Here is a 12355-nt window from a genome sequence, read left to right as displayed (position 1 = left end):
AAAGGGATCAGTCCAACAAGGGGATATAACCCTAGTAAACATATATGCACCCAATATAGGAGCACCTAAATATATATATAAAAAAAAAACTTCTAGAGGACTTTAAGGGAGAGATCGACAATAATACAGTCATCGTAGGGGACTTTAACACCCTGCTGACTTTAGCAGATAGGTCTTCCAGACAAAAAATTAAGGAAACAGTGACTCTAGAGGACACACTGGATCCGATGGATTTAATTGACATTTATAGAACATTTCACCCCAAAGCTGCAGAATATACATTCCTCTCAAGTGCACATGGATCATTCACAAAGGTAGACCACACATTAGGACACAAAACAAGTCTCTACAAGTTCAGGAAGATTAAAATCATATAAGGCATCTTCTCAGGTCACAGTGGAATGAAATTAGAAATCAATTATAGTAAAAACACCCCAAAACATTCACACACATGGCAGCTAAATAGCATATTATTAAACAATGAATGAGTTACAATGAGATTAAGAAAGAAATCAAAAACTTCCTGGAAAAAAATGAAAATGAACACACAACAACCCAAAATCTCTGTGACACAGCACCCTGGGACACCACAAAAGCAGTCCTAAGAGGGAAGTTCATAGCACTACAGGCCTACCTAAAAAAACAAGAAAAATTAGTAATAAACTATTTAACCCTACAATTTAAAGAATTAGAAAGAGAACAACAAGAAAAGCCCAGAGTAAGTAGAAGGAAGGAAATAATATAGATTAGAGCAGAAATAAATGACATAGAGACCGAAAAAAAAAATACAAAAAAATCAATGAAACCAAGAGCTGGTTCTTTGAAAAGATAAACAAGATTGATAAACTGTTAGCCAGACTCATCAAGAAACAAAGACAGAGGACTCAAATAAATTAAATCAGAAACAAAAGTGGAGAAGTATCCAGTGACACCACAGAAATACAAAGTAGTGTAAGAAAATACTATGATCAACTATTTGCCAACAAGCTGGGCAATGTGAATGAAATGGACAAAGTCCTAGAAAAATACAATCTGCCAAAACTGAATCAGGAGGAATCAGAAAATCTGAATAGGCCAATAACAACTGATGAAATAGAAGCAGTAATAAAAAATAAAAAGAAAAAGGAAAGAAAAAACTCCCAGCAAATAAAAGCCCTGGTCTGGATGGCTTCATAGGGGAGTTTTGCCAAACATTCAAAGAATAACTAACACCCATACTCCTCAAACTATTTCAGAAAATTCAAGAGGAAGGAGGACGTATGGGCACCAGCTGTCATCCAACTCCAAGCTCTCTTTACAGGGCCAGCATTATCCTAATTCCCAAAGCAGATAAAGACACTACAAAGAAAGAGAATTACAGCCAATATCCCTGATGAAAATAAATGCTAAAATCAACAACAAATTTTTAGCAAATTGGGTCCTAAAAAGATCATACACTATGACCAAGTGGGATTTATAGCAGGGATGCAAGGCTGGTACAATATTTGCAAATTAATAAATGTGATACATCACATAAACAAATTGAGACACAAAAATCGCATGATCGTATCAATAGATGCGGAAAAAGCATTTGACAAAATCCAACACCCATTTTTGATAAAAACTCAGCAAAGTGGGAATAGAGGGAGCATATCTCAATATGATAAAGGCCATATATGGAGAACCTACAGCTAACATCATACTCAGTGGGCAAAAACTAAAACCATTTCCCCTAAGAACAGGAACAAAACAGTGATGTCCACTTTCACCACTCTTATTCAACCTAGTACTGGAAGTGCTAGCCACAGCTATCAGACAAGAAGAAATAAAAAGCATTCAAATTGGAAAGGAGAAAGTAAAATGTGCCGTGCCGGCACGGCCAAGGGTGAACCCGAGTGGGGGTGATGAAAGGATTAAGAAAAGACAGACATGAGAACGAAAGCTGGGTCTCGGTGGGACGCTGCTTCTGAGAGACAGCGACCACGCCCACAAGCCGTGTCTTTATTTTATAGCAGATGCCATGAGGCAAAGTAAGGGTGTGATCAAGTTGTTTACAACATTCTCGTGGGTTTCTGTCCCACTTCACTACATGCACCTGAACTCTATCACTCAGGCACGTGGGGCCACGTGTTCGGATCACAGGCTCAAGCTCACAACTATAGCTGTGACTGTAATTGTACTGGGAGGCCTCTGTCATCCAAGCTGGGACTTGCATGTGCCAATGAGAGGACTGTGCCCTCTCAGTAGTCCAAGGCTTGAACCTGTCCAAAACACTGTGGCCCCACAGTAAAACTCTAATTATTCGCAGATGACATGATATTGTACCTAGAACACTCCAAAGACTCTACCAAAAAACTACTAGATTTAATAAATGCATTTCACAATGTAGCAGGATACAAAATCAAAACCCAAAAATTCAGTGCCTTTTTTATACACCAGTAATGAATTCTCAGAATGAGAAACTAAGAAAACAATTCCATTTACCATTGCAACAAAAAAATTAAGATACCTATGAATAAACTTAACCTAGGAGGTAAAAGCCTTGTACTGGACAAACTATAGGACATTGAAAAAGAGATAGAGGAAGATATAAACAAGTGGAAGAATATACTATGTTCATGGATTGGTAGAATCAACATCATTAAAATGTCCATACTACCCAAAAGCAATCTACAGATTTAGTGCAATCCCTTTTAAAATACCAACAGCATATTTCACAGATCTAGAACAAATACTCCAAAAATTTATATGGAACCAAAAAAGACCCCCAAATAGCCTCAGCAATCTTGAGAAAGAAGAAGAAAGTTGGAGGAATCCTAATACCAGATATCAAGCTATATTACAAAGCCACCATAATCAAAACAGCCTGGTACTGGCACAAGAACAGGCATATAGACCAATGGAATAGAACAGAGACCCCAGAAATTGACCCCAGCTATTATGCTCTATTTATATTTGACAGTGGAGGCAATAGAGTCTCTTCGATAAACTGTGTTTATTGAATAAATGGTGGAAAATTAGATACATGCAAAAAAAGAAACTAGACTACCTTCTTACACCATACACAAGAATAAACTCAAAATAGTTGAGACTTAAATGTAAGCCGTGAAACCATAAAAATCCTAGAAGAAACCATAGGCAGCAAAATCTCAGACATCTCTCGTAACACTGTGTTTACAGATCCATCTCCTAGGGCAGGGAAGCTAGGGGAGCAGCGGGAAGCATGCGTCTGATGGGCAGTGACTCCAGCCTCTGCACGCGTGGCCGGGAAGAACCTGTTGGAGTCAGGTCCTCCCAGCGCAGGCCACCTGGCTTCCAGCTGCCCTCTTCCCACGGCCGCCCGCCACCGGCCGCTTCGCCCAACTGGGCAGTGACACCTGTGTTTGCTCCTGTTCCATCTGGAAATGCGAGGGGAGGTCACCACCACCAAATGGCCTGCCCTGCCCTGCTCCTCCATGTTCATCTTCCGTGTCCTTCTTCCCCCTCAGCGAGATGTTTGCACACGCTACGGTGACAGGCACAGCGTCTGGCTCTGCTCACAAACGGGGCCCAACCGTGTGGCGCCCAGCACACCGAGGCCACGGCCCGGGCGCACTGTTCCCGGGGCACTGCACCCACCAGCACACAGGCGGCGCGCTCGGCAGCCTGCTGTGGCACCTGAGCGGCAGCAGAGTAGCCTGGGGTGAGGCTGGTGGCGGGCAGGGCTGGCAGGCGTTCGCCTTCGCCGGGATATATTCCAGCAAGGCTTTATCAGCAGGAAAATGGAAACCAGAGCTGCTTTCTGTGTCGTGGGGAGTTATAGAAAGGACAGTGGAAACTCGCTGCTTTTTAGATAATTTTGCATTGACTCAGAGGGGAAACAGGAAAGGGCCTTCTGTCTTTTTATGAGTTTTTATCTCTGCTGGTGGGGCCTTTTCTTTCAATCAAATTTCTACAAAAATACTCGTTGAATCTTTAGTGTGAACAGGAAGTCAGATATGCTGACTAACCCTTCCTCTATTTTAATGGCATTTTCATTGTTTAGAAAATCAACAGAACAGAGTAGAAGCCTCGGGTCCAAGGTATGTATGTGCCTCTGATGGCTGTGTTTCTCAGGTGTTCTCCATGCAGTTCAGACACGTGTGTACATGACAGGACATGTTCACATGGATGATGCTTTCCCCAAGGTGTGGTCCCACCCTGGAGGGTTTGCATCTTGCTCTTCTCACTTGGCACTGCGGCACAGACATGCATGCTCTGTGTGCTGGGCACAGCTCTGTGCGGGCTGCCTGCCCCAGAGGGGCGCGTGCCCGCCCTGTGTCCCTCAGCCGTGGTGGAAGTGTGGGTGTCTCCGCAGGCTGTCACATCCTTGACCATTTTCCCTGGTGTACCTCAGGGAATATTTTTATAAAAAAGAGTTTGGGGATCGAAATTTGGAGTTAAGGGTGTATGCATGTTCAGTTTTGACCCGCGTGGCTGCGCTGTGGGCAGGACAGCATGGTGCCCACCCCACAGCATCCCCGTTGAGTTTAGTCCTCACCAGTATGATCGGGAAAGGGAAGGTCACAGGGAAGGTCATGGTGTCCCATCACTTGTCTGCGATGTATTGTCGTTCGTATTTTCCTCCTGAAGCACCGTCCTTGGGCTTAGCCCTGTATAATTAACATAAACTGGGTGATTGCTCTTTTTCTAATTTTATTGATTTGAAGAATTTCTTTCATTTAATTTAGAGTGTTCTAAAAATAGGCTTTCCTTCTTAGAACACTCTAAAATGGAAGAAATTCATTCTAGGGTTTTAAAATTATCTGTGAGTTTTTAAATAGACATGCATGAACTCTGACTGAAGACAAGGGGGCCATCACCTGCTTCCTGGGGCTCCGGGGGGCGGGGGCGGGTTCGATGGAGTGTCCCGAGGGGCAGCCCTTTCATGACCGGCGCTCGGATGGCCAGGTGGCCCTGCCGGCAGGCCTGCAGTGGCCCCTGTGAATGGAGGGCTGGAAGAAGGGACTGGTGGGATTGGTAGCCAACTGTGTGTGTGTGGACATGTGTGTGTGGACACATGTGTGCACTGCATGTATGTGCATGCACAGCTCCAGGTCTGCATTACCAAAGGCTTCCATGGATGAGGAGTCTGCCGTGCGGAGGCTTACAGAACTGTTCTCCTTAAGTCTTCACTGGTTTTTAGCCAAACGATAAAACTCAGCCCCACTCCCTCCCCCGTCACTTGTCTGGAATGGTGGCACCGGTGGTGATTCCTGGGCTGCCACCAGTAATGTTTTCCTGGGAGTGTGTGTGCGCCCTGGGCGGCGTGTCGCCAGTACTATCTGTACGCGTGCTTTTCGGTGGGACCCTCCATGGGGTGCCCTGTGCTCACAGGGCGGGGGTTTCTCTCTGCGGCGGAGGTCTGGGGTCTGCTCGGCAACCGAGGCTGGTCCTCCCGGAAGCAGCGTCCCTGGTTGTATTAGTCACATGACGGGAGGCCGGCAAGTCTGCAATCTGCAGGGCACGTGGAGACTGACCGTGTACGGTTTAAATGTCAATGTCACTCAAAAACACCTTCACAGAAGCCTCTGGAGTAATGTTTGACCAAACACCTGGGCACGGGCCCAGCCAAGATGACAGGTAGAATGAGCCAGTGAGCTGATCAGTACGCCAAGTGCCTGACCCGGGGTGGCCGCAGGTAAGGTGCGCGTGGGCTGTGGGGGTGAGGGTGAGGCGCTCCCGGAGCAGGTAGGGCTCCGGCTCGTCCTGGAGGCCACGGGCCGGCATCGGTGGGGGAGCTGGGAAGGACCCCACGCGCTGGGACTGCAGCTGCGTTCCCGTCACCCTACCCCACGTGTAGGCTGAGGGACTGCCAGGTGCCTCTGGGTGACGCCTGTCGTCCTCCCTCCAGAGAATCCCTTTCCCTGCGTCCACGGCCGGAGGTGTTTATGAACAGAAAGCCTTGGGGTCCACCTCCCTCTTTTCTTTTTCTGGAGAAAAAAACACTTTTCAGTGCTGGTCTTGCCACCCTGTCCTGCCTTGTGAGCCGCTGGCGTCGGCCTCCTGTCCGCCTGGCGCCCGCGCTCGGGCCTCAGAGCCACCCTGTGAACGCGATGGTAAATGTCACGGTGAAGCAGGAACGTGCTGCGGTGCCCGGCGGGTCAGCCTGCCGTGCGGGGGTTGGAAATAGGTTATCGGTGGGTCAATGACGAAGCAGAGAGGAGCACTCCCAGCGGACGTGGAGTGTGGTTCTCTCCCAGCAGGCGTGTTTGAGAGGAGCGATGCGCGAACGAGTGGGTGAGTGCATGAGTGATGCCGCATGGATGGTGCGTGGGCTGGTCCCAGAGGCTGGAAGGTCCCAGTGTGGCTGGCAGAGTGCCTTTTGAGAGGAGCGATGCGCGAACGAGTGGGTGAGTGCCTGAGTGATGCCGCATGGATGGTGCGTGGGCTGGTCCCTGAGGCTGGAAGGTCCCAGTGTGGCTGGCAGAGTGCCGGGCGGGTTGGGGGACATGCGTGTTAGGCTGTGACTAGGGGAGGACCTCGGTTTTCTGGGCCTGACCCTCGACTGGCTCGAGCTTCCCCGCTGGCTGAGCTCAGAGAGGACCTGAGCCCACAGGCCTGTCCTGGCTGCCCTCTCACTGCCCTGGCACGGGGCGGGGCTCCCTGTGGGGCTCCCCCATGGGGGCTCCGCCTGCCCCAGGCCCCAGGCTTCCTGTTTCTAAGGAAAGTGAGGCCTTTGGGGCTGCCTGACTTTGCAGCTGCCCTGGGGTTCGCCCTCTGGCCCCAGTTCTCCTGCAGAGGCTTTGTGGGCACCCTGCGCCTGACAGCCTAGGGCGCTGCTGGCATCCAGAGCTGCTTTGCTGGTGGCCTGGCGCTGGAGGCGGCCCCGCTGACAAGGCGGGCCCACTGATGAGGCGTGCCAGGGCAGTGTGGCAGCGCCAGGCCCGCTGCTCTCAGAAGTGCCTTCGGGACTTCCCAGGCTGGCCCTGCGGGCGTCCAGGGCCTCACAGCTGACCCCATGGGCCCCAGGTATAGGCCCGGGACCAGAATGTCTAGTTCATTGTGGAAAGGTTCGGCCAAGAGGAGCACACAAGAGAAGTATACATTCAGGGAGCCCAGTCTTCAGCCAGGATGGTCTTGGAGTCACAAAACTTGAGATAATGAAGTCCATGTGGTTTTTAAAAAACGGGCACCTGCTCTCAAACGCAGGGTCTGCAGGAAAGTTTGATGGTTTGAGGCCTAAGCACAGGGGAGAAAGGGAAGCGAGTTTAAACGCTTACAGGTCACTTACTCGGTTCTTTCATCTGTGCACACGGAATGTTGCTAGAAGTTAAGGACAGGGAGACATTCAAATAGGTTTATGATTTATTTGTCTGGCATGATCTTTGTGATGTTCTTATTTGGATTAAAATGCCAGTGATTGCTTGACTCAACCAGCAGCACAAAGTTTAAACGAAGATTAATTACTGCCCAGGTACTTGGGGTGCACAGGGCTGGCGAATGAGTCAGACTGTGTTTATCTTCGGTCTATTGATGCCAGGTGTCTAGAGCTGCAGTCTGCATTTGGGCAGCCAGGGGCGGGAGGTGGGAGGATGTGTGCCCAGAGCTGGTGCCCATACGTCCTCAGAGCAGCTGAAACGCCTCTGAATTGGGAGTGGACAGTGCAGCCCTGGACCCACAAACACTGCTGGGGGGTAACTTCCTTCTCTGGGAAGCCCTCAGGGAGGGGGGGGCCCACACTTCCGTCGCGGACCGACTGGCCCAAAGTCTCTGTGGCCCTCTGTGTGCCCGTGTGTCTGAGGGTCTGGCAGGCTCAGGGACGGCTCACTTTGCAAGCTCTGCTTCCAGCCCAGGATGCATCTTACACTGTGTAGTCACCCCTTCTGGGATGAGAAGCATGCTTCTTCGAAAGCCCCAGGGGCTGGACAGACTGAGCCCGGCGCCCTCGCTCCTGCCCTGGCCAGGGGACGAGTGGCCGTCCCTGCGTCACGGTGCCATGTGCCCAGGGAACGTCTGCTGTGATACACACGGACCAACGCGGCTTAGCCAGTGTGAGCTGCCGCTCAAGTCTTCAGTTTCTTGCTTTTAGAACTCCCCATTTGTTGTTTTGTTTTTATACAAATACAGTTTTGTACATCTACTTTTGTGATGAAGAATAAAGGCGCTTGTTGTGGTAAAATATGCATAACATAAAATTAACCGTTTATGTGCAAAAGGCGTTTGTTGTGGTAAAATATGCATAACATGAAATTAACCATTTATGTGCACAGCTCAGGGGCATTAAGCCACTCACACTGCGGTGCCGCCGCCCCTCCCTCTCCAGAGCTGGTCTTCATCCAGGCCGAGAGTCAGCCCTGAGCGGAGCCCCACCCCCAGTGGATCGCACAGAATTGGTCCTTTTGTGACTGGCTAAAAGTAAAGATATTTTTTAAAACATTTCAATCCAATTGGTGTAGTCCTCTTACTCTTCTTTCTTTCTATTTAAATGAGCACACAGGAGAAATGCCTGTGTTGGTGCACAGTTCTGTGAGTGTAACACAGGCATAGATCTGGGAGCCACCTCCACAGTCAGGACATTCTGTCCCCCAGAGCGCTGCACGACCCGTATGTCCCCCAGCCACACAGGGTGGGCAGAAGCAGGTGTACAGTGTCGTGTGGAAAAGAATACAATCTATACTAATAAAAGAGTAATATGCTAATTAGACCAGGAGACCTTCTGGAGACCTTCCGGACATCCTTCCAGACAAAGCCAGGGGCTTGGCCAGCCTGCAAACTGCCCCCAAAAGGCCCTCAGCCGCTCACCCAGACCGGCCATGTCCCCCAGTGGGGACCCCCACCCTGATCTGGGACCCCCTTCAGGGCAGACCAGCCAACCCCCACCCGTGCACCAGGCCTCTATCTATACTAATAAAAGGGTAATATGCTAATTCGACCGGACATCTTCTGGACGACCATCCGCACATCCTTCCTGACAAAGCCGAGCCCAGGTGAAGCCGCCTGCTGGCTGTCCCAGGCACCAGTGCCTACGGCTGGCTGTGGCCTGGGAGGTGGAGAAGCCGCCCGCCCTGCGGTCCTGCGCACCAGCGCCTGAGGCCCGGGTGAAACCACCTGCCCACCATCCCCTGCGGCTGAAGCCGGCCTGGGCAAAGCTGGCCTGGGTCCCAGGTGCCTGTGGCCGGCCAGAGGGAGGGAAGCCCAGGTCCCGGGTGCCTGTGGACGGATGGAGGGGGGAATCCTGGGTACAGGGTATGGGGCCAAGGCAGAGGTGGTTAGGGGTGATCAAACCAGCAGGGGAACAGTTAGGGGTGATCAGGCAGGCAGGCAGGGGAGCGGTTAGGAGCCAGCGGTCCTGGATTATGAGGGGGATGTCCAACTGCCAGTTTAGGCCCGATCCTGCAGTCAGACATCCCCCAAGAGGTCCCGATTGGAGAGGGTGCAGGCCGGGCTGAGGGACACCCCATGTGCACAAATTTCATGCACCAGGCCACTAGTTTCCTATCTAATAAAAGAGCAATATGCAAATTGACCATCACTCCAACACACAAAATGGCTGCCCCATGTGGTCAAAGATGACCACCACAAGATGGCCTGCAGGGGAGGGCAGTTATGGGCAATCAGGCCAGCAGGGGATGGCAGTTGGGAGGGACCAGGCCTGAAAGGGAGGGCAGTTGGGGGTGATCAGGCCTGCAGAGGAGGGCAGTTGGGGGCAACCAGGCCGAAAGGGGAGGGCAGTTGGGGGGGACCAGCCCTGTAGGTTAGGGCAGTTGGGGGCGATCAGGCCAAAAGGGGAGCAGTTAGGGGTTGATCAGGCTGGCAGGCAGAAGCAGTTAGGGGCAATCAGGCAGGCAGGCAGGTGAGCGGTTGGGAGCTAGTAGTCCCAGATTGTGAGAGGGATGTCCTACTGCCTGCAGGGATCGGGCCTAAACCAGCAGTTGGACATCCCCCAAGGGGTCCCAGAGTTGGGAGCCAGCAGTCCTGGATTGGAGAGGGTGCAGGCTGGGCTGAGGGACACACACACACACACACACACACACACACCCATGCACGAGTTTTGTGCACCGGGCCTCTAGTATAATAATAAAAGCGTAATATGCAAATCGACCAAATGACCAAACAGTAGAACGACCGTCTGGACAACCTTCCGGATGACCTTCTGGACAACCACGCTATGACACTCACTGGCACCAGGCCAGCCAAGGTGGGTGCAATGCAATTGGTCGGGGGCCTGGCCATTGCTCCATGATTGCCCTGCAGAGGAGGCCCAGGCCACCAGTCAGTGGGGTGATTGATCAGTCAGGGGGCTCCATGATCACTCCAAAGAGGGAGGCCCAGACCACCGACCAGCGGGCTGCAGCTGCTGGGCAGGGCCTCCTCTGCGGGGGCAATCCATCGTGGGGGTAATCCATCGCGGAGCCCCAGCCAGGTGGGCAGGGCCTACCTCTTTGGGGCAATCAATCACGGGGCTCCCAGACTGTGAGAGGGCACAGGCTGGGCTGAGGGACTCACCCCTGCCCCCTGCCTGAGTGCACAAATTTTGTGCACCGGGCCTCTAGTCTATAATAATAAAAGTGTAATATGCTAATTAGACCGGACGTCCGACCAGACATCCTTCCAGATGACCTTCTGGACGAAGCCGGTGGCCGGAGGGAAGCCCGGGTCCTGGGTGCCGGAGGGAAGCCGGTGCCGGCAGTTGCGGGAAGGAAGGCCTACTCTTGCACAAATTTTGTGCATCGGGCCTCTAGTAGTAACATGTAATAAGACAAGAATGCACTCTGTTAAGCACATTCACAGCTGCACACCTGCTTCTGCCCACCCTGCACACTGCTGCCCCCCCTTGTCCCTGCAGGCTACCTTTTCAAGACTGTCCTGTAGATGGCATCACACCACAGAGAGTCTTTCCAGATGGCCTTTCACTGGGCATAATGCTTTCAAGGCTCAAGCTATTGGTGCTTTTGACCTGAGTAGCGTGTCACTCTACACAGTAAAGCTGCCATAAACACTCCAGGGTGGGCTTGCTAGGCCATACGGTATGTGGTTGCATGTTTAACCTTATAAGAAAACGCCAAAATGCCAAAATGTTCCTGGATTGGCTGTCCTGTTTCACATCATCACCAATGACATCAGCTACACATCATATTAATTAGGGTTTTATTTTTAGCTATTTAATGTGTGTACAGTGTCTCATTGAGAGTTTAATTTGCATTTCCTGGTGGCTAATCACGTTAAATATCTTCTCATGTGCTTATTTGCCATCTGTTTATCCACTTTGGTAAAATGTCTGCCCAAGCCTTTTTCTCGTATTTTAATTGGAGGGTTATTTCTTTCCTGCTGAGTCCCAAGAGGTTTTCATATGTTGTGAATACAAGTGCTTCGTGAGGCTCATGATTTGAAAATATTTCCTCTCAGCCTGTGGCTGCTTTTCATTCTCATAGCGGGGTCTCTCACAGAGCATCACATCTGAGTGGTGACGCTGCTCCGTTTACCCGCGTACCCAGTGCCGGCAGAGTGCGCCCCTGGCCCTGGCACCACGGCCTCGCTCAGTGCACGTCTTAGTTCGAAGAGCTTTTCTCTTTTGGTGGATTCTTTGAAAATTCCTTATGGGGTTTTTTTTACATAGGCAATCATGTTGCCTGTGAAAAGGCTGCTGCATTGCTTCTTGCTAATCTGTATGCCTTTTATATGTTCTTCTTTCTTCACTCACTAGCCAGGCCTTCAGTGCAGGAGCAAGGAGGGGGGACGTCCTTGCCTGGGATTCTGGTCACAGGGGAAGGCCCTCAGTCACCTACCACGGAGACCCCGTCAGCTGTAGGATTCTCCATAGACGTCCTTTATCAGATGTGGGGCTCCTTCTGTTCCTAGTTCGCTGAGAGTTTTTATCATGAGTGGATGCCAAATTTTTTCCAATGCTTTTTCTACATAAATTGATATGCTCTTGTGTGTTTTTATTCTTTAAACTGTTAATATGTGGATTGCATGTACTGACTGTTGCAAGTTGCACATTTGCCTTGCATTATGGGATAAACCCCTTGGTTGTGGGATACCATCCTATATAATAAAAGCCTAATATGCAAATTGACTGAACGGCAGTGTGACCGGTCGCTATGACACACACTGACCACCAGGGGGCAGACGCTCAATGCAGGAGCTGCCCCCAGCCTGCAGGCCCCAGGCCAGCCAAGGCGGGTGCCAGTGGGGCCCTCCCAATTGCCCTGCCAGTTGCTCCACAGATTGGCCCTGATCGCCGACCAGGCCTAGGGACCCTACCCATGCATGAATTTCATGCACCAGGGCTCTAGTAGATCTACACTAATAAAATACAAACATGCAAATTGACCGTACCTTTGCTATGCCTTAAGCCACGCCCACCAGCCCATCAGAGCAACTATATGCAAATTAACCCAACCAAGATGGCGGC

General features: G+C 50.8%; 1 protein-coding gene across 2 annotated transcripts in view; it reads left to right on the top strand.

Moving 5' to 3' along the window:
- Positions 1–5543: 5543 nt before the first annotated feature.
- SEMA4D (sema domain, immunoglobulin domain (Ig), transmembrane domain (TM) and short cytoplasmic domain, (semaphorin) 4D) overlaps positions 5544–12355 on the top strand; it is an 89596-nt gene continuing 82784 nt past the window's right edge. Inside the window, exon 1 of one of the 2 annotated variants that reach the window (XM_014530688.1) lies at positions 5544–5638. The gene's annotated coding sequence lies outside the window, so the exon portion shown is untranslated. The remainder of the gene's footprint in view (positions 5639–12355) is intronic. The other variant, XM_005883087.2, reaches the window with a different exon arrangement.

This window comes from Myotis brandtii, unplaced genomic scaffold, assembly GCF_000412655.1.
Source record: "Myotis brandtii unplaced genomic scaffold, ASM41265v1 scaffold760, whole genome shotgun sequence".
NCBI classification, from domain to species: Eukaryota; Metazoa; Chordata; class Mammalia; order Chiroptera; family Vespertilionidae; genus Myotis; species Myotis brandtii.
Note: the sequence above shows the minus strand (reverse complement) of the source record. Positions and strands in the feature narration are given on the sequence as shown.